Source organism: Phocoena sinus, chromosome 1 (assembly GCF_008692025.1).
Source record: "Phocoena sinus isolate mPhoSin1 chromosome 1, mPhoSin1.pri, whole genome shotgun sequence".
Classification (NCBI taxonomy): domain Eukaryota; kingdom Metazoa; phylum Chordata; class Mammalia; order Artiodactyla; family Phocoenidae; genus Phocoena; species Phocoena sinus.
Window position 1 is genome coordinate 59,694,954 of NC_045763.1, and position 22,528 is coordinate 59,717,481.

Genomic DNA, 22,528 nt, shown 5'->3' on the forward strand with positions numbered 1-22,528 from the left:
TATCTTTATCTCCAGATCTGTTTCATCTACAGTTGTCTTTGTCTCAGTTAATGTCAACTTTGTCTTTCTAGATGCCTAGGTCAAAACCTTGAAGTTTATTTGCCTTCATATTCCGTGTTCTATTTGTCTGGAAAGCCTAATGGCTCTACCTTCAAAATATATCCAGAATCCGACCACTTCTCCCATGGGACCACCAGTCCCATATACTTATATGATGACTGGTATAAGTCATCATAATCTCTTTCCTAAATTACTGCAACTGCCTCTTATTTGACTTTTACGGTTCTGTCCTTGCTGCCTCCCCTATTTGGGCTATTTGCAATATGGAAGCAAGGGTATTCTTTTAAAAGCATAATCCAAATACTTTAATTTCTCTGCTAATAATCCTCCAATAGTCCTTATTTGATTCAAAATAAAAGCCAAAGTCCTTAAAATGGCCAGACAAGTCCTATAAGACCTTGCCTCATGCTACTGCTCCAAAATTATATACTACTCTCTCTTTTGCTCCCTCAGCTTTAGCCATGCTGAGCTAGCTCCTTGTTCTTACTTGAATATTCTAAGCATACTCTTTTTCAGAGCTTTTGTCCTACCTTTTCCCTATGCTAGGAAAGCTTGCTTCCTCAGATATTTACAAGGGTTGGCCACAAAATATCACTTTTTAAATAAGAACTAATCAACTATCCTATTTAAAATTTTACATCCTCCTCCTTCCCAGCATTCCCCATCACCCTTATTCTGCTTTATTTTTCCCCATAGATCTTATCACCTTCCAATATACTATAAATATATAATTTAGTTAATTATTTTTTCTATCTTACCACTCACCCCTAGAACATGAGCTCCGTGAAGAATAGGCTTTTCTGATCTGTATCTTTCTTTTAATATTAAATCTTCAAAACCTATAATAGTGCTTGGCACATAGTGGATGATCAATAAATATTATTGCCTACACAAAGGATAGTGTTAGCTATATTATTATTTATGTTGTCAAAGGAAATATAAAGAATATTTTTGATATATTAAGTAGGCATAATATTTGAATTTTAAATGCATTTTCTGTAGCAAGGATAGACATTTCTGGGTTGATTCACTTGAGGAATGAGGATTATTAATGTGTTGGCATTTGAAGCCTTCAGATATTTCTATTAAGATTCTATGAAACTGATATCATAGGTTGCATTAATATATCAATCTAGATAAAAGTTAAATTGGAATAATGAACACTGAACTAGTAAGTAAACACTTTGTGTCCCTTCATTTTATTCTCCACAATACTGTCAAAATGATGTTTCTAAAACACATAACTGCCTCTGTCATGTCCCTGATATAAACTACTTTTTTTACTCATAGTTACCTAGAATAGAAGATAACATTCCTCAAGGCCTAATGTTTACTTGTATTTCAAGTTTTACCACTTCACCTTTGTTTCAACAACAATCAACCCACTTGTAGTTTCTGGGACACTCTGTAGTCTTTCATACATTAAGACAATTCTTTCTGGAAATTCTAGCTTCCTTTTCTTATCAGTAGCATTGTATAAGGCTCATCTCAAATACTTCCTCCTAGAAACAGTCTTTCATCTGCTCAGTAGTTAGTCCTTGGCTTTCCTAATACCTTATATCTCTAGTTACACTTATCACATTATAACATTGTATTGTGTGTTTTCTTTCCCAATAGACTTTGAGTTCATTGAGACCTAGACTAATCAATAATCTATTTTTTCACATTTTAAAATTTGAGATTTATTTAGATTTATAGAAGAGTTGCAACTTCTATAAAGTTGCAACTTCTGCAGCTTCTAACTTCATCCAGCTTCCTCTTGTATTAAAATCTTACATAACCATAGAACGTTTACCCAAACTAAGAAATTAATCTTGGTAAAATATTATTAACTACATGATTCATTTGGATTTCATCAATTGTTTCTCTGATGTTCCTTTTCGCTTCCAGAGTCTAATCCAGTATTTAGTTTTCATGTTTTCTTACTCCTTCAATATTGAGAGTTCTTCAGTCTTTCTTTAAATGTCTCTAATAATCTTGACACTTTTGAAAAGTACTGGCCAGTTATTTTGCAGAATATCTATCAATTTAGGTTTGTCTGATGTCTTCTCATGATTAGGTTTGGGTTATGCATTATTGGGAAGACCTTAAGCTGTAGGTTGTTCCTTTGTGTTGTGCCTCAGAAAGAGCTTCTTTTCCTACTCTTCTTTCTCTCCTTTCCCTCTCCCAGGATTCTTCTGCGGTTAGCCAAAGTTTGTTAGCTTAGCTATAGGGTGTATTTTATATTTAAATTAAGCCTCATTCTTAGGCATTCTTGTTGGTTCTTAGAGGTAAGGACTTCTCAGTTCTACTACCCATTATTTAAGAGTAGATTTTTCCCCCCCCTGTCCCTTCCTCTATCTGCAATGAGTTTTTACCACTGTCCTGAGGGTGGCAATGTTTGCTGCCCTACTCCTCACAGGCTAAGGCTTTTGTTCCATAAATGACATAGGAGAGAAGGGTCTGTGTAGAATTTCTTGCCCCTTCAGCATGGCTGCTGTTTCCCTCTCCTGGGTTTGAACCACAACAGAAACTTCTTTGGGATCCTTCTGATCTACTCTGTGAGTGTTCCATAGTATTCATAGAGAAAGAGCCTGGAAAAGAGTATAGACTCCCTCAGTTTCTGCAGTCTCTGTGGACATCACACTGTTCCCTAGTTTCACATACAGCTTTCATTTACCTGTCAATTATTCTAGGTATACTATTTTTATTGGTGTCTGGTTGCATTTATTCAAGTTAAGTGCTCACATTTCCTCTCTTCCAGTAGGTGTCTATATCTCCAGATTTTGGGTCATTTGTTTGTTCTGAAAACTTATCTCAGTTGGATTGGGAAAAAAGTTATAAATTTGAAGTTAACAGAAGTTTTTTCATTATAATGATGGAAGGAATACTCTCTTCAATTCTCTAAGTCACAGAGTGCTCTCTTCGCAACTGATTTTTATATTGCTAGTGCCTTGCAGAGTACTTGGCACATATCAGACATTCAATAATTAAAATATTTAATACATGCAATATTCATGTATGCCTATCCCCATAATTGACTAGGACAGCAGGAATAGCAGCAGAATGAGTTAGTACATCATGATACTGTATATCACCTCCATCATTAAGAGTATGTTACTGAATTTTAATTTTTCCTTCAACAGTTCTTTTCTATTACCTACAGAAGGAGCCTAGATTAGATTTAAGAATATCATGTACTTTTTAAGTTTTGTGATAAAAGAACTGAGATATATTTTATATACAAAGCAAAACATATTTTTCTTAATGACAAAAAATAACAACGAATCAAACACTTGTCTGAAATTCAGACTCTTGGTAAAACCAGCGTACACAGAAAACTATGTTATCAATGAGAGCCAGTATTTCCCCCGCCTGGAGACTGGGAAAGTTTTCTTATATTGAGGGACATAATACAGCTTAGATGCTAGTGGATCACTGTGAAGTAGCCTTGTGCCCTACTCACCTCAACCCTGGACTGAGATCTAAGATTGGGCTGGTATAACAGGCAGAAAAGAGAACCTTTATCTCTGGGTACAGTGCAAGGAGCTAACAAAATCTTATAATGCTCATTATCTAGCAGATAGGGGCAACAGTATAGTTGAAATAGTTGCTTGGTGGTTTAACAGGAATGCTTAGGTAGCCCCTTTGGATTTCTTATTGCTCCAGAGTAGTGAAGAAACTTTGGAGAGGACAGGGAAGGCACCAAGAGAAAGTAAACAGGACCTGAAGAAGCTTTGTGAGCTTGACATGGAGGACAGCTGCAGAGATCCACGTGTACTGATGACTGAAGAGTAGGCAGGAATATCTCATGGGATGCCATTGTGCATTTTTGATGGCATTGAAGGATCAGATACACCTCTTCACTAGTTCCTTCCTATGCTGCCATGCTACATAAATGCTCTGAATGTAAATGTAGTATTAGAGATAAGGTGGGGAGGCCTCAAATTATCTGAAAACATAGGTGCCTACACATGGTGCAATGGGCACCCAAAGTATAATTTAAGACTTGTTATATAGAAGTAATGCTGTATTGCTGGCACCTTTCAATTTGGAACTGAAATTTGTCATTGCTGTGTGTTTAAAAACTTGTTTATTAAAATAGAATATCTGCAGTAGGCATCAATAAGCTTTTAAATGTAATGCCATTTAAAAATATTCTCTCTTGGGCTTCCCTGGTGGCGCAGTGGTTAAGAATCTGCCTGCCAATGCGGGGGACATGGGTTCGATCCCTGGTCCGGGAAGATCTCACACGCCGCGGAGCAACTAAGCCTGTGCGCCAGAACTACTGAGCCTGTGCTTTAGAGCCTGTGAGCCACAACTACTGAGCCCGCGTGCCACAACTTCTGAAGCTTGCGTGCCTAGAGCCCGTGCTCCACAACAAGAGAACCCACCACAATGAGAAGCCCGTGCACCACAACAAAGAGTAACCCCTGCTCGCCACAACTAGAGAAAAGCCCACGTGCAGCAATGAAGACCCTATGCAGCCAAAAATAAAATAAATAAATTTATAACTAAATAAAAATATTCTCTTGGGCCCATTGATATATAAGTGGGTTTTAATTTGAAAGTAAAATGACTTCTCTTATGAAGTATGTTTTAGTTTACAGTCTGGTTCCAGATACCCCAGTTACTCAACAACACTTTACCATGACAGCCTTGGATCAACCTAAATCAAAATACAAGTTAGAGCAAGATGTGCAGATGAACTGTATATAAAATATACAGCAGCATGTGATGATTCTGTCCCTGTAGTCAGACATCTCTGGCTTGAAATTTGGCAGTCACTTATCAACTGTGAGACCTTGTGCAAATCACTTCTTTCTAACTTTCAGTTTCTCATCTATCAATGTGGATTGTAATAGTACTAATCTCATGGGGTTCTTGCAAAGACTAAGTGTGATAATACATGTAAAGCTCCAGCATACAAACAAGAAGTATTCAATAAATACTAGCCATTATTATGTTTCAAAAGGGACCCACATGATCAAGTGTACTGAATCATGGGCCAACCAAATGTTTCCATGATATAGTCAAGCTTGGTTAGAAGATATTTTTCTTTCCTTATGTTTGTTTTCTTTTTCTCCTTTTTCATTGCACTTTCCTCTTTTTTGCTTCTTCCTTTCTCTTTTCTTCCCTCCTTCCTTTCCTTGCTTCCTTCCCTGCTTTCCTCACTCCCTGCTTTTAAACTTTATTATGGAAGAATTTATATACAAAAGTAGATAGACTGGTATAATGACCCCCACATTTCTGTCATCTAGCTTCTACAGTTGCCTGCCTTTTGTCAGTCTTTAGCCTCTTCAAGTTTATTTCTCCCCATTTATACCATGTCTCTTTCTTTATCTTCACTGGTATATAAATGTCTTTATAAATTTTCTGTATTCTTTTGGCCCCATTCACCAGAGTGATCTATTTGTTCACTGTAATAGATTTAGGTAACATTCTAACCATATATGGTCTATAAAAAACTAGCATATTCACTGTTGTTAGTGTAAAAAAATAATTTACCTCTCCAATTTCTCAACCCATTGACAAATCATGCTGGTTCCAATTAGCTTCATCAAGCATATGAAATGCCAAAAGGTGAACATTTATGATACTTAGTGTATGTTAGTGATAAGACAAAGCAATTTTACAAGTATATTTGTGATTTTCTGAGATTAGATCATTTAAAATTTAACTTCAGTTTTTTAATTGCTATTTTACTTCAATTTCCATGTAACATAATTTTTAAAACTCTTGCAAATTAGTACTTCATGTACAGTTATGAACATGATAGATGTACCTATAACTTATGCCAAACAACTATGATAAGAAGTCAGAAGATAAAATTTAAAAAGAAACACTAATAAGCATCTCCCTAAAGTAATAAATTATTAATATTTTTATACTTGAAGTAACTGTTACAAAAGTACATGGTTTCATTTAAAAATGTAATTTCTCAAAATATTAAAATAAGACATTTTAATATCTTAATTCATTTATCTATTTATTAATACAATTTATTGACTAGAACTATGTGTCAGGTACACTGCTAAGCATAGAAAAATAGAAATAAACAAGATACATTCTGTGGTCAAGGAGCAATAGTTAAGGGTGTAGGTAGATGAAGAATGGAGAAGAGTTTGTCAAGTGAAAGGCATTCCACTTAATAGGCACGGTATGGGCAAAGGCTTGGAGAAATAAAAATTGTTGTAATTTTTGGAAATGATAAGTAAATAGTTGAGGGCAGGAACCATGTCTAGTTGTTCACCACTGTATCCTTAGCACATAATATTGTAGCTGTTCCATAAATATATCCTGAATTGATTAATCGAAAAATACAGTAGTAGATAAAGTTGAAAACCTCTTACGAATGGCTTTATAGGCCATTTCATTTTATAGTACAATGTCCACTGAAATATATTTTATAGGATAGTAACTGTTTGGAAAATTAAGAGATATTGTGGTCAAAGAAAAAACAACTAAGAGATACTGATCGCACAGATTTAGAACAATATTCTTTACTGAAATATTTCTCAGACTTTAGTATGCTAATGTTGACTGTGATCATTAAGAGAGATTTTGATTAAACTGCTTCCCAAACTTCTCTACCTGAGACACTCCTACCCACTCATGCAAACCCTGTCCATAAGATTATATTTGATACCATGTGCCTTGGGAAATTCTACTCTACTTTCTACTGAGATCCATTCAAAAGTTTTAGGTAGGGAACTACTCTATGGTCATAGTTTTTTAGAAAACTCCCTTTGTATTTGAAGGAAGTAGAATGAAGAGAATTTAGTAGTTAAATTGATGTGGACATACTATAGAAATTTCCAGGTTTCTTTCGTGGTGGCTAAGATGGACATGCCAATATAAAAGGATGTGGATTATAGAATGAGTAGGAGTTTGGGAGGGAAGTATAGCACAGTCAGTTTTAGGCAACTATGTTTAAAGTTCAAGTGGACAGCCAAGATTATTCAGTTTATATAATAGTTAGATTTATTTGTTTGGATCTCAGAAGAGACTAGAGATCATAGTGAAAGCTCTGGGAATGGCTTTTGTAGGGTTGCTCAGAATGTATTTCCTTTCTCCTCCATAGCCATTTAGATATTTGAAGTCAGCTATCACGACATCCCTAACCCTTTCTTCATCCCATTTCATATACCCCTACTTCTGACCTTAGTTTTTGTGTAGCTATCCAGGATACTTCACTTTGAACCAACCCTCATCTAAGATTCATCCAGAAGACAGTAAACATGATAATATGCCAGTTTCCTTGAAAGCTGGAGCCATGTCTTATTCTTTGTATTCCCAGTGTCTAGCACAGTGCCTGACACCAATGATATTCAGTGCGTGAATGGATGGGTGGGTAGGTGGTTGAAAGAAGCAGCTCTGCTTCTGGCTGTATTTTAACATAATGCTTTATGCTTCTACATAAAGTTTTGCTTGAGAAAATAGTTCTGGCACTAAAACTACTGGAAAACTAGTGATCTAATAGGAAATGCCATGATTAACTGATTTAATTTTCTTTCTTATGACTCAGGAAGGAGAGATAATTTCAGGAATATTTAGGCATTTTATACTTTTTTTCTTTTGAAGAACCTACTATATGAAAACATGGAGATGGCATTTTCCATTTAATTTTTATGTTACTCTCTGAGGTACATTTTATTATTCTCATTTTACAGATGAGTAAACTGAAGTTTAGAGAGCTTACATGGTTGAAAACTGATGAGCAGTGAGGGTGGGATTCAACCCTAGGTTTTCTGATTCTGATTCAATTTTCCTTTCTTATACTCGAGAGCATGTTCTCAGTATCTTTAGTGAGTACTATGTCACACAGAGTTATTATTTCCTTTTATTTTTACGTTTTCTTAACTTGAAGGGCAGAAAATGAAAAACTGCAAAATATCTGAGAATTTACTTTGCGGGAACATTGATTATTTCTTAGTAATTGGGTGCTCTAATTATTTTCTTGGAGAAAACGTTTTAAGGTCAAACATGTTTTTGATTCCAGTGCTGATATACTAAGAAAGTACAATGCTAGAGTGACTCAGAAACAATTATCTGTTTATTGCTGTCATTTTGTAATCTAGAGAAGAGACAGTGCTGACACATAAAGGTAGAAGAAGATGCATTTTGTTGAAATACTTCAGATTGGGGATAGAGAAATTGAAGAGTTGTTGATTGATAGGACTTGGGTAAATCTATTATAGCACTGTGAAATATTACCATATAAAGTTTCATAGTAGAGTTGGTTTGAGTAAACTCTTGCCTGGCTAAATTGGACTTTTTGTTTAGGCAGTGGATTCTAAATGAGCTAATGGTTCATTCTAACACTTAAGATTATTTACTAGGTCTAGGGAGAAAAGGTAGTGTTACCACTCTCCAATTCTTCAACTGCAATAGACTTATAATAAAGGTCTACTGTTTATTATCTATTATCTATTGGGTGCTCTGTGTCATATTTCTACTTTGTTCTTCTTAGAACCCTAGGAGAGAAGTTTACATTTTACTGGAGAGAAAATTGAGGCTCAGAGAGATTAAGTAACTTACCCAGGATTCCCCACTTGAAGCTGGGATTTGAAACAAGATCTGACTGAATGTACCAATTTGATCTCCATTCTGTACTGTTTATTGAGCATTAATCATTTTTTGAACATGGAGCTCTACCTCTCCAAAATTATCTTCTTCAAGAATGCTAATGGCTACATTACTGACAAAAATAATTTTTCTTTAGCAAAGAGCGTAAAGTAAGCATACATTTCTTTCAATTAAATGAACTTTCTACCTCATTACTGTAGGGTCTCTATGCAATATTTATTACTGTTATATGTTGGGGTTTAAATAAAGTAGTTTTTGTTTGTATGTGTAGAAAAGCAAAGGTGGCTGAGGAAGTTCTTCTAGATTGCTCAGTGAGTTTTTCTGAAAAAACCTTTTTAACGGGGGCAAATATTTTTCCTGAGATGTCCCTTGGTAAACTTCCTTAAGGCCTCCCTTTTCTGGGTGATGTATTCACTTTGACCACTTCCTTTTTGGATTTCTATTATAGTTTTCTTCTGTGATTCCCATGTGGTATCTCTTATTGGTTTGTGTCTCTTGGCCCTTTAAAGATCAAGTAGAGATGAAGGGATGATTTAAGAGAGAGATGGTATGGGTAAAAAGAAGGGTGCCTCTCTTTTCTTTCTTGTGTTCATGGGAGGATATAATCAGACTGAGCCTGGTCTTACCTCTCAGAGATATGACTATCATTTGCATAGTTGATCTGATGGGAGTTAGGATATGTATCAGGAACTGAATTTTGGGAGGCAAGTTCATTTAGGGATTTTAAGACTTAGAGCAGTTTCTGGTGGTTGATATCTTATGTGGAGAGAAAAATATTCCTGATTTGGGAGATGATCTTGATTATGGCCTCTAACTAATGGGATGATAGGAAGAGAGATTATTTTCTGGGGCTCAGTCAGGAGATGTATGCAGTAAGATCACCTGGAAAGCCACCATCTACTTGGAGCAATCTGGCTTTGGAAGGTATAGGGAGTCATTTCTCCATTTCCCTATTCAGGGAAAATCTGCTCAAAGAGCTTCAAAGAGCATTGGCTAGAGGTAGAGGGTCTGGCACTGGGAAGGGATCTCATTGGGTGTTGCTAGGGAGTGGGAATGTACTGCTTTAGAGCCTGGTTAGGCTTACTCCTTGTATGGATTGGAATTGCCAACTACTAGTTAGTGGGATGGCTTCTGTTCTATTTGGTTCTCTTTATTTGTTTGTACATATGTCTGTCCATCTATCATCTACCATTTATCAACCATCCATCCATGCCTGATATATATTTCTAGAAGAAGCAAGAAATAGAGAAATGTTGGGGTTCATATTATATCAAGAATGTATTCCCTTGGGCTGAGTGGAGGGAAAAAAATTAGCAGATTTACAGGGAACTCCACTGTACAGTAGAAACTAACACAACATTGTAAAACAACTATATCCCCCCCCCAAATAAAATTAGCAGATTTATTGCAAGCCCAAAGATGAAGCAAGACATTTTAAGAAGGATTTCACCCAGGGCACTCTGGATCTCAGAGCTGTTTGCTTCCAGGCAAAGGGAAAACACAATCAGCTGATTAAAGGCTCAGAATTTGGTATAAGAATTAAAGCTACTGCTTAAGCTTTTGAGGGAGAATATCAGAAACTCAAAGTGGAAGTGCATTAGCTTAAATAAGTTAAATTTTGCAATAAAATAAGGAACTGTGAGAAGTTAAACAAGGGAAGGAAGACATTCAGTTCAACAAATAATGCTAATTCTTATATCTATTTCTTATTTTATTTGCTTCTTTTTGTGAACTGCCTTAACACTAGGCCATATAATTCTGGTTGACTGATAATTGCAGAGCCCTTTCCTTCTCTTTGATGAGACCAAGGGTGAGAGAGGGAGTTGAAGGTGGGTGTCAGGGGTCTAGGCTGGTCAATAGACACTCTACTTCTCCCATGATTGGTCCATGGATGTATATGTGCTTTAGACAAGGGCAACTGGTATCCTTTTCTGATAGGGTTACTGAAAAAAAGTCCCTTTGCTTCTAAAATCACAGGTGCTAAGGGGCACATTTGTTGACATATGGAGAGAGTTTGCCTGAGAACCGGCCAATACAGGAGAAAGGTGGAAGAGGGAAGAGGGAAGAGAGAAGAAGCATGAATTGAAAACTGCTAGACTCAGCTATGCCTGAAGTTAGCATCCCTTGGGCTTCCCAATTGCATAGATTGTTTTACTTATGAGAGTTTGCATTCAGTTTTTGTTACTTGCAAAAATAAAAAAGCTGAGAGAAAATGTAGAAGCAAATTAAGAAACAGATTGGAACTTTTAAAACCCAGCTGAGCATGCATAAAAGGAATGGGGTGAGCACAGAGGAAGTACATCTAGCAGTAGAAAGGAGTGGCAGAAAAGTATGTGCATGCTACTGTTTAAAGTACATAGTCCTGAATAATTTTAAGGTAGAGAAAAGAGTTTGGGAGGAGAGCACATGGCTGAGTACACATCAGTTTTCTCTGGGCCCATGAATGTACTGGCATATGAAGCATCAACAGTAGTAAGTACAATTAAAATATCTTTTGAGGAAAATCTACAACCAGGACAAATATAGGAGCAAAGGGTGAATCTGCTGGCCTCAAAAGTTACAGGCACCTCCTCTAGAGGAGGTGGTAGAGGCAGCAGCTATGCAGGCAGAAAAAGGCCAGATGGGACAAGAAGGCCCTGGGAACTTACCAGAGTCATTGAATATAAACTAACAAGTAGGAAGCTTGGATGGTGGAGATGGTGCAAAGCCACAGATTTCACTTGGAGGATTTTTTGTTATAAATACAGGTTCCCTTCCTCACAGGAAAGAATAGCATCTTGAGACCACACTCAATTTAGCAATGGCCATTATGAATCAAAAAGATATGGAGAGGGAATTCCCTGGTGGTCCAGTGGTTAGGACTCTGTGCTTTCACTGCTGAGGGTCTGCGTTCAATCCGTGGTTGGGGAACTAAAATCCCCCAAGCTGTGTGATGTGGCAAAAAAAAAAAAAAGGATATTATTATAAAAAATTTTAAAAAGATATGGAAATGGGGATCCAGAGGGATTGGATATAGGGAGAGGTTGCTCAAAGGAAGAAGAGGATTTCAGGAAAGACCTTAAGACAGCAGAATCCACCACTATATCTTTCTAAATTTTATTAGAGGTTAAGGATATTCCAGATACCATTCTTGAAAAATAGAGTCAATCAATATATAAGGCATTGGGACAACGGTTTTAAACTTTTTCTAAAAGAGCAGCAGAACCCTCTTTAAGAAAAGTGTTAGCAAAATTCTGATATATAAACCAATAAACTATTGAGTAAAATATTGGGCATCTGCCTGCTCAGTGTCCTACTCTTTCTGTGGCCCTTCTCGAGAACACTAGGACCCCAATGCACACAGTATGAAAATCAGTGGTCTACACCAAAGGAATTTTTTGCTTAGTCCAGTTCTCTAGGGTAGGAAAATACTCATTGATCTAGGGCCATAGCCCTGGCTTTTAGTAAATACCATATATTTTCTAGGTCTGTATGATATATATTTCTAAGATCTACATTTCGGCATGATTTTTATTTCCAGAACCCTGCCGAAGTGGCTGAAGCCAGCAGGTAGCTCCTTGTGGATTTGGAGATTGAGATTCTGTCACTTCTTTTCTATTTCTGTCAATGTCTATAGCCAAGAAGGAAGTGCTTTGTAAACCGGCAAAGAGTTATAGAAGCAAGCATAGTGGATCATTGTTTATTTTGATAGTACTTCTCTCAGAGATGGTGTACAATGCTTATGACCTTTCCCCTCTAACCACATAAACCTTCCACCCTCTCCATACACACACTACAGATTTCTATTCATCTTTCAAGTTTCACTGTGAGTAACATTTCTTCCAGGAAGCCTCCCATGTCTTTTTCTTTTCTTTTCTTTTCTTTTTTTAGATTTTATTTATTATTTATTTATTTTATTTATTTTTGGCTGCATCAGGTCTTGGTTGCAGCGCACAGGATCTTCATTGAGGCATGTGGGATCTTTTGTTGTGGTGCACGGGCTTCTCTCTAGTTGCGGTATGCGGGTTTTCTCTTCTCTACTTGTGGCACATAGGCTCCAGGGCATGTAAACTCTGTAGTTGTGACATGCAAGTTCCAGAGCGCATGGGCTCTGTAGTTTGCAGCACGCAGGCTCTCTAGTTGAGGCTCCTGAGCTCAGTAGTTGTGGCACGTGGGCTTAGTTGCCCCGTGGCATATGGGATCTTAGTTCCCTGACCAGGGCTCGATCTCGCGTCCCCTGTGTTTTGTACCACTGGACCACCAGGAGAGTCCCCCATGTCTTCTTCTGTCCCTCTTTTCCCCAGACTGGTAGGATTTTTCATACTATCCTGCAGTTGTTTGTCTCCTGCTGTTAAATTGTGAACTCTATGAGGCAAGGAACTGAATTTTTTTATCTCTATATTTCTTCTGCTTAACATAGAACCTATTCAACTGTAGATATTATAAATGAATTTTATATCTTATGAAAATATAAAAATATTTTTTTCATAAATTAATAGTGAAAAAAGAGATGAGGTAGAAAGAGGAAGGGGCAGAGACATTTTATAATTCATCAAGTATAGAGAACTTGCATCTTATTTGATATCAACACAGAGTCTTAAGGAAATTGGATAATCTATTCCTCTAGAGCAGCATTAGAACCAGCTGATGATCATGACACCTGTATGTAGATACAAAGGTCTCAAGGTCTTAGCCAAGATGTGAATTCCTGCTTCTTAAACATGTTTAGAGCTGAAATGAACTGTTAAAACCATTCTGGTGTCTGTGTCTTGTTAAGTTATAGCTGATATTTAATTTTTTTAAGTTTCTGATACTTAGAGTTGTCTTTTACTGTTTGTTTGTTTCTTGATCCTTATTGTTCCATTCTACTGTGAGTTCTCATAGGACAGAAGTTGTCAGTTTTCCTTAATGTCTCTCCCCTCAGTGTCCAGCCCAGGACAGGAGGATTTACTAATTGCATAACACAGCAGGGTTCCCCAGAACCATATTTGTTAGAGTAAGGGTTATGAGACGCTAGGAACAAGCATCTTAGTATTTAGGTAGTTAAGTTTTATATTTATATAAAGACTCTCAAGTATGCATATGTATACAAACACACCACCATTACCACCACCACTCCCACGGGCACAGCACCTGGGTTTATATGTCTGGGCAGTGTATGTCCTACATATGAGAATAAAATTAATCAAGCAACTCCATAGCTGAGGCATACTGAGAGTAATAAAGCATTTTGCAGTTAGAAGTAGCACTCTCAAAATGCCATAATAGCATAGTCCCAATATATGGAAAATAATGCCTAAGTGACATCAATGATGAAGTTGCTTTCCCAGCTTTGATAGCTGAGGTTGTAGCTAGTGTGAGAATAGAGAAAATGTCTGTATGCAGTTGTGAAGATGGATACAGAACTGATATGAAATTTAGTGAATTCAAGTGACTGATTTGAGTCTCACATCTTCAGATCCTTTGGAGCAGAAAACATGCAGAATTTTAAGGGCTTTGTACTAGTCAGGGTTCTCCAGAGAAATAGAATATATATACTATTATATATATATATTTTCTAGAAGTAGTGCCCATTGATAGGATTAGAAGAGAACACAGGTAAATATTTACATGATTTCAGGTTAAGGAAGGTTTCTCTACGTATAGCAGCTCATGAAGAAGCAATACAAGAAAAGCACATTGACAATGATAAAATTAAAATCCGGGCCAAATGTTAAAAAAATAAAAAAAGTAAAGCTAACAAAAATAGAAAATATATATAGTTTTTTTCCCATTCATACATATATCTATGTTTTGGCTATTGTGAATAATGGTATAATAAACTTGGGGCTAAAGATATCTCTTCTAGATAGTAATATTATTTTCTTTGTATATATACCAAGAAGTGGGATTGCTGGATTATGTGGTAGCTCTATTTTTAATTTTTTGAGGACTCTCCATATTGTTTTCCTTAGTGTCTGCACCTATTTACATTACCACCAACAGTGCACAAGGATTCCCTTTTCTTCGCATCCTTGGGAACACTTTTATCTTTTTAATGATAGCCATTTTAACAGGTGTGAAGTGATATCTCAGTGTGGTTTTGATTTGCATTTTCCTGATGATCAGTGATGTTGAGCATCTTTGCACATGCCTGGTGGCCATTTGTATGTCATCTTTATAAATATCTATTTAGGGCCTTTGCCCATTTTATTTTATTTTTTAAAATTTTATTGAAGTATAGGTCATTTACAATGTTGTGTTAATTTCTGCTGTACAGCAAATGACTCAGCTGTACATATATATTTTTTCATATTCTTTTCCATTATGGTTTATCACAGGATATTGAATATACTTCCCTGTGCTATGCAGTAGGACCTTGTTGTTTATCCATCCTATATATAATAGTTTGCATCTGGTAATCCAAAACTCTCAATCCTTCCCTCCCCCAGTCTCCCTCTCTGTTGGCAACCACAAGTCTGCTATCTATGTTTGTGAGTCTGCTTTATAGATATGTTCATTTGTGTTGTATTTTAGATTCCACATATAAGTGATATCATATGGTGTTTATCTTTCTCTTTCTGACTTACTTTGCTTAGTGTGATAATCTCTAGGTCCATCCATGTTGCTGCAAATGTCATTATTTCATTCTTTTTAATGGCTGAGTAATATTCCATTGTATATGTATGCCACATCTTCTTTATCCATTCACCTGTCGATGTACATTTAGGTTGTTTCCATTGTCTTGGCTATCACAAATAGTGCTGCTATGAACATAGGGGTGCATGTATCTTTCCAAATTATAGTTTTGTCTGGATATATGCCCAAGAGTGGGATTGCTGGATCCTATGGCAATTGTATTTTTAGTTTTTTGAGGAACCTCTGTACTGTTTTCCATAGTGACTGCACCAATTTACATTCCTACCAACAGTGTAGGAAGTCTCCCTTTTCTCCACACCTTCTCCAGGATTTATTATTTGTAGACTTTTTAATGATGGCCATTCTGACTGGTGTGAAGTGGTACCTCACTGTGGTTTTGATTTGCATTTCTCTAATGATTAGTGATGATGAGCATTTTTTCATGTGCCTATTGGCAATCTGTATGTCTTCTTTGGAGAAATGTCTATTTAGGTCTTCTGCAAATTTTTTGATTGGGTTGTTTGTGTTTTGGATATTGAGCTGTATGGGCTGTTTGTATGCTTTGGAAATTAAGCCCTTGTTGGTTCCGTCATTTGCAAATATTTTCTCCCAGTCTGTAGGTTGTCTTTTTGCTTTGTTTATGGTTTCTTTGCTGTGCAAAAGCTTTATAAGTTTGATTAGATCCCATTTATTTATCTTTGCTTTTATTTCTGTTGCCTCAGGAGACTGACCTAAGAAAACATTGGTATGATTTATGTCAGAGAATGTTCTGCCTATGTTCTCTTCTAGAAGTTTTATGGTGCTTTGTCTTATATTTAAGTCTTTAAGCCATTTTGAGTTTATTTTTGTATATGGCGGTGAGGGTGTGTTTCAACTTCATTGATTTACATGTGGCTGTCCAACTTTCCCAACACCACTTGCTGAAGAGACTGTCATCTCCCCATTGTATACTCTTGCCTCCTTTGTAGAAAATTAATTGTCCATAGGTGTGTGGGTTTATTTCTGTGCTCTCTAATCTGTTCCATTGATCCCTATGTGCCAATACTACACTGTTTTGATTACTGTAGCTTTGTAGTATTGTCTGAAGTCTAGGAGTGTAATGCCTCCTGCTTTGTTCTTTCTCCTTGGGATTGCTTTGACAATTCTGGGTATTTTATGGTTCCAAATAAATTTTAGGATTATTTGTTCTAGTTCTGTAAAAAATGTCATGGGTAATATGATAGGGATTGCATTAAATCTGTAGATTCCTTTGGGTAGTATGGCCATTTTAGCAATATTAATTCTTCCAATCCAACAGCAAGGGATATCTTTCCATTTCTTTAAATGATCTTCAGTTTCCTTTATTAATGTATTGTAGTTCTCAGCATATAAGTCTTTCACCTCACTGATGAGGTTTATTCCTAAGCATTTTATTTATTTATTTATTTTTGATGAGATTTTAAAAAGGATTGTTTGTTTACATTCCCTTTCTGATATTTCACTATTAGTGTAAAAAAGTGCAACCAATTTCTGTATGTTAATCTTTCATCCTGCTACCTTTCTAAATTTGTTTATCAGTTCTGGTAGTTTTTGTGTGAAGTCTTTAGTGTTTTCTATATATAGTATCATGTCATCTGCGTACAATGACAATTTTTCTCTTCTCTACCAGTTTGAATACTCTTTATTTCTTTTTCTTGTCTGATTGCTGTAGCTAGGACTTCCAGTACTATGTTGAAGAGAAGTGGTGAGAGTGGGCATCCTTGTCTTGTTCCAGATTTTAGCAGGATGGCTTTCAGCATTTCACCAATGAGTATTATATTGGCTGTGGGTTTGTCATAAATAGCTTTTATTATGTTGAGATATGTTCCCTTTATACCCACTTTTGTAAGGGTTTTTTTTTTATCGTGAATGGATGTTGAATTTTATGAAATGCTTTTTCTGCATCTATTGAGATGATCATGTGTTTTTTGTCTTTTGCTGATGTGCTGTGTCACATTGATTGATTTACTATGTTAAACCATCCTTGTGACCCTGGGATGAATCCAAGTTGGTTGTGGTGTATGATCTTTTTTATGTGTTGTTGGATTTCATTTGCTAATATTTTGTTGAGAATTTTTGCATCTATATTCATTAAAGATATTGTCCTATAATTTTCTTTTTTGGTAGTATCTTTGTCTGGTTTTGGTATCAGGGTGATGGAGGCTTCATAGAATGTTTTTGGGAGTGTTCCTTTCTCTTCAGTCTTTTCGAAGAGTTTGAGAAGAATCAGTATAAGTTCTCCTTTGTATGTTTGGTAGAATTTGCCTATGAAGCCATCTGGTCCTGGAGTTTTGTTTGCAGGGAATTTTTAACTTTTTTTTTTTTTTTTTTTTTTTTGTGGTACACAGGCCTCTCACTGTTGTGGCTTCTCCTGTTGCGGAGCACAGGCTCCGGATGCGCAGGCTCAGCGGCCATGGTTCATGGCCCCAGCTACTCCACAGCATGTGGGATCTTCCCGGACTGGGGCACGAACCCGTGTTCCCTGCATTAGCAGGCGGACTCTCAACCACTGCCCCACCAGGGAAGCCCTGCAAGGAATTTTTAAAATTACAGATTCTAGTTTACTCCTAGTGATTGGTCTGTTCAAATTATTTCTTCTTGATTCAATTTTGTTGGGCTGTATGTTTCTAGAAACTTGTCCATTTCTTCTAGATTGTCGAATTTGTTGGCATATAATTGTTCATAGCATTCTCTTAATTTTTTTTGTATTTCTGTGATATCAGTTGTGATTTCTCCTCTTTCATTCTTATTTTGTTTATTTGGGTCTTCTCTCTTTTCTTCTTGGTGAGCCTGGCCAAATGTTTGTCAATTTTGTTTACCCTTGCAAAGAACCAGCTCTTGGTTTTATTGATTTTTTTCTATTGTCTGTTTAATCTCTATTTTATTTATTTCCTCTCTGATCTCTGTTATATCCTTCCTTCTGGTGACTTTAGGTTTTGTTTGTTCTTCTTTTTCTAATTATTTTAGGTGTTGGGTTAGGTTTTTTATTTGAGATTTTTCTTGTTCCTTGAAGAAGGCCTATATTGCTATGAACTTCCCTTTAAGAACAGCTTTTGCTGCATCCCATAGATTATGTATGGTTGTGTTTTCATTGTCATTTGCCTCAAGGTATTTTTAAATTTCTTTGATTTTCATTGTTGACTCATTGGTTTTTTAGTAGCATGTTGTTTAGTCTCCATGTAATTGTTTTTCTCTCGTTTCTTTTTCTGTGGTTGATTTCTAGTTTCATGCCATTGTAGTCAGAAAAGATGCTTGAAATAACTTCTGTATTCTTATATTTGTTGAGTCTTGTTTTGTGGTCAATCCTAGAGAATGTTCCATGTGCACTTGAAAAGATGTGTTCTGCTTTTTTTGGATGTAATGTCCCGAAAACATCAAGTAGGTCTGACTGTTCTATTGCATCATTTAGGATCTCTGTTGCCTTATAGATTTTTTGTCTCAAAGATCTGTCCCTTGAAGTTAGTGTGTTGTTAAAGTCTCCTACTATTATTGTGTTCTCGTCAATTTCTCTCTTTATGTCTTGTTAGTATTTGTTTTATGTATTTGGGTGCTCCTATATTGGGTGCCATATAGATTGATGGGTATACTAGCCTCTCCTTGTATAGATCCCTTTATCATTATATAGGGTCCTTCTTTATCTTTCTTTATAACCTTTGTTTTAAAGTCTGTTTTGTCTGATATGAATATTGTGACCCCTGCTTTCTTGTCATTTCCATTTTTGTGAAATATATTTTTCCATCCCCTTGCTTTCAATCTATGTATGTCCTCTACCCTAAAGTGGGTCTCTTGTAGGCAGCATATTATAGGATCTGTTTTTTTTTTTTCTTATCCAATCTGCCACTCTGTGTCTTTTTTTTTTCCCGTATGGCACGGCGTGTACAGCATGGCATACACTGCACAGCATGTGGAATCTTAGTTCCCCAACCAGGGATTGGACCCACACCCACTACAGTGGAAGCACAGAGTCTTAACCACTGGACCACCAGAGAAGTCTCATGCCACTCTGTGTCTTTTGATTGGAGCATTTAGTCCATTGACATTTAAACTTTGTATTTCCCATACATTAAACTTTGTTTTCCCATTGGTTTTATATTTCATCTTTTATCTTTGTCCCTCTCTTTTTCTTTTTGTGTTTCCTTTTTTGGTTTGATGGTTTTCTTTTGTATTATGCTTATGGTCTCTCTCTGTCTTTCTTTCTTTTTCTTTTTTTTTTTGTGAATCTATTGTATGTTTTAGATTTGTGTTTGCTGGTTTCCCTATATCTACTTGCTTTAGACTGGTAGTCATATAAGCTCAAACACATTCTAGAAAAAAAAAATTCTGCATTTTCTTACTGTCCTCCCCCACATTTTATAATTTTGATGTCCTCTTTTACATCTTCATATTTATCCTTTTTTTTTTTTTTTTTTTTTTGTGGTATGCGGGCCTCTCACTGTTGGGGCCTCTCCTGTTGCAGAGCACAGGCTCTGGACGCACAGGCTCAGTGGCCATGGCTCACAGGCCTAGCCACTATGCGGCATGTGGGATCTTCCCGGACTGGGGCACGAACCCGTGTTCCCTGCATTGGCAGGCACACTCTCAACCACTGCACCACCAGGGAAGACCCATGTTTATCCTTTTTCTGTTCATTGTGGTTATTATTGCTTTACAGAAAATTTTTGATTTTTAAGAAAAATCTGTGTTCTGGTTTATTTAAGTGATTTACTTTCCAATTGTGATTTCCTCTTTTCTGTAGATTTTTAATTCTTTCCTATTTATAGAAGACCTTTCAATGTTTCCTTTAAGATAGGTTTAGTATTGCTGTATTCTTTTAGTTTTTGCTTCTCTGAGAAATTCTTTATCTCTCCTTCTATTCTAAATGATAATCATGCTGGGTAGAGTATCCTAGGTTGCAGATTTTTCCCTTTCAGGACTTTGAATATATCTTGCCGATCCCTTCTGGCCTGCAGTTCTGTAGAGAAATCAGGTGATAGCCTTATGGGTGTTCCCTTGTAACTAAGTTTTTGTTTTTCTCTTGCTGCCTTTAGAATCCTCTCTTTATCTCTAACTTCTGCCATTTTAATTAAAATATGTCTTGGTGTAGATCTGTTTGCATTTATCTTGTTTGGGACTCTCTGTGCTTCCTGTACCTGGTTATCTATTTCTTCCTTTAGGTTTGGAAAATTTTCGGCCATAATTTCTTCAAATACATTTACAATCCCATTTCTTCTTTCCTTTCCTTCTGAGATCCCTATTATGCACAGATTGGCACACTTTATATTATCCCCTAGGTCTCTTATATTGCATTCTTTTTTCTTTTTTCATTTTGGTTTCTATTTGCTGTTCTAATTGGGTGATTTCCATTATTGTATCTTCCAGATCACTTATTCATTCTTCTGAATTATTCATTCTGCTATTCATTGCCTTTAGTTCAGCTTTCATCTCTGCAAATTAATTTTCTAACTTTTCTTGGCTCCTCCTTATACTTTCTAGTTCCTTTTACAGTAATCTGCATTTCTGTCAATAGCCTTTCTTAAGTCCTTCAGTATTTTCATTATCTCCTTTTTGAACTTGGTGTCTATTAGACTGAAGAGGTCTGTTTCATTGTTTGTTCTTTCAGGGGAATTCTCTTGCTCTATTAACTGGGAGTCGTCCCTCTGCTTCTTCATTTTACTTATATTTCTCTTGCTCTATGAGTTTAGGAGAAGGAATTATTTGCTATGGTCTTGGAGGGCTATTTTTATGTGGGAGCATCCCTGGGTAACCTGCCGGGGTTTATTATTTTTTGATGCAAGGGCTGTTTTTAGTATGGATGCCTGTGGCCTCTTTCCTCAGTGTATGCTGGCTGTATACCCTTGAAAGGAGGTGTGACTGGTGTTGTGGGGACCATAGCCTGCATTGGATATTGGGTGGGGCCTTCTCTTTGCTCTGTGGTTGTCACTGCCATGTCAAGGGCAGGGTCTGCTCCCTAATTGTTGGAATAGAAGCCCCCAGATCCATTTCTGAGCTGTGCTGTGAGGTAGGCAAGATTGGAGTACTCTCACTGGGAGAGGACTCACTGAGTATTCCTCTGCCAGAGCTGTTCACCCATGAGTGTTGTTTCACTTTTCACCCATTGTGTGGGCTCACAAAGTACACTGTTTCTGGCACTACCCTTGGCCCTGCCTTATCTGTGGGAATGCCAGCAACTGGCCCTGGTGTCCCTCAGGCATTGTTTTCACAAGGCCACCAGCACAGATCTACCACAGTAGTTGCACATCTGGACCTGTTGTGGGACCTATGGAGGCAGCTCAGACCCTGGCTCAGCCTAGCCCTTGTGTGCCTGCACCCACAAAGCCCACAGCTGCTAAGGCCAGACTCATCCCAGCCACAGGAGCACCAGTTGTTCGTTCAGATGTCGTGCAGGTGCCGAATTTACAAAGCCAGCAGCAGAGGTGTAAATCCGTGACTCACGCAGCCATGAGGAGAGATTTCAGCCCTACTTCCTACCTCATGCGGCCCCTGGGGCTCAGCTGCAGTTTCAGCCCTGCCTCTGTACGTGGGCAACCTGGTGGCATCTGCTCCTGGGGCCTGCGGAGGAGGTGGTTGGCGCAGGAGCCCCCCATGGTGGGCCTTGGGTGCAAGAGCCTGCCCAACCTTTGCTCATTTTTTTTGATTGGGCTGTTTGTATTTTGCTGTTGAATTGTATGAATTACTTTTATATTTTGGATCTTAACCTCTTATGAGATATATGGTTGGCAAATATTTTTTTCCATAAGTTGCCTTTTTATTTTGTTAATTGTTTCCTTTACTGAGCAGCTTCTTAGCTTGATGTTATTCTACTTGTTTATTTTTGCTTTTGTTGCCTGTGCTTTTGGTGTCATATCAAAAAAATCATTGTCAAGGAGCTTTTTCCCTGTTTTCTTCAAGGAATTTTACAGTTTTAGGTTTTACATATAAGTCCTTAGTCCATTTTGAGTTAATTATTGTGAGAGTATAAGATAGGATCAGATTTTATTCTTTTGTACATGATTATCCAGTTTTCCCAGCACCATTTATTGGAGGAACTATCTTTTCCCCATTGTGTGTTCTTGGCACCTGTGTCTAGGATTAGTTGATCATATATTTTTGTAGGCTTATTTCGTAGCTCTTGATTCTGTTCATTGGTCTGTGTGTCCATTTTTATGCCAATACCATGCTGTTTTGAGAAGGGTAGCTTTATAATTTAGTTTGAAATCAGGAACCATGATTCCTCCAGCTTTGTTCTTCTTATGCAGAATTGTTAAATCTCAAGGTCTTTTCTGGTTCCACACCAATTTTAGGATTG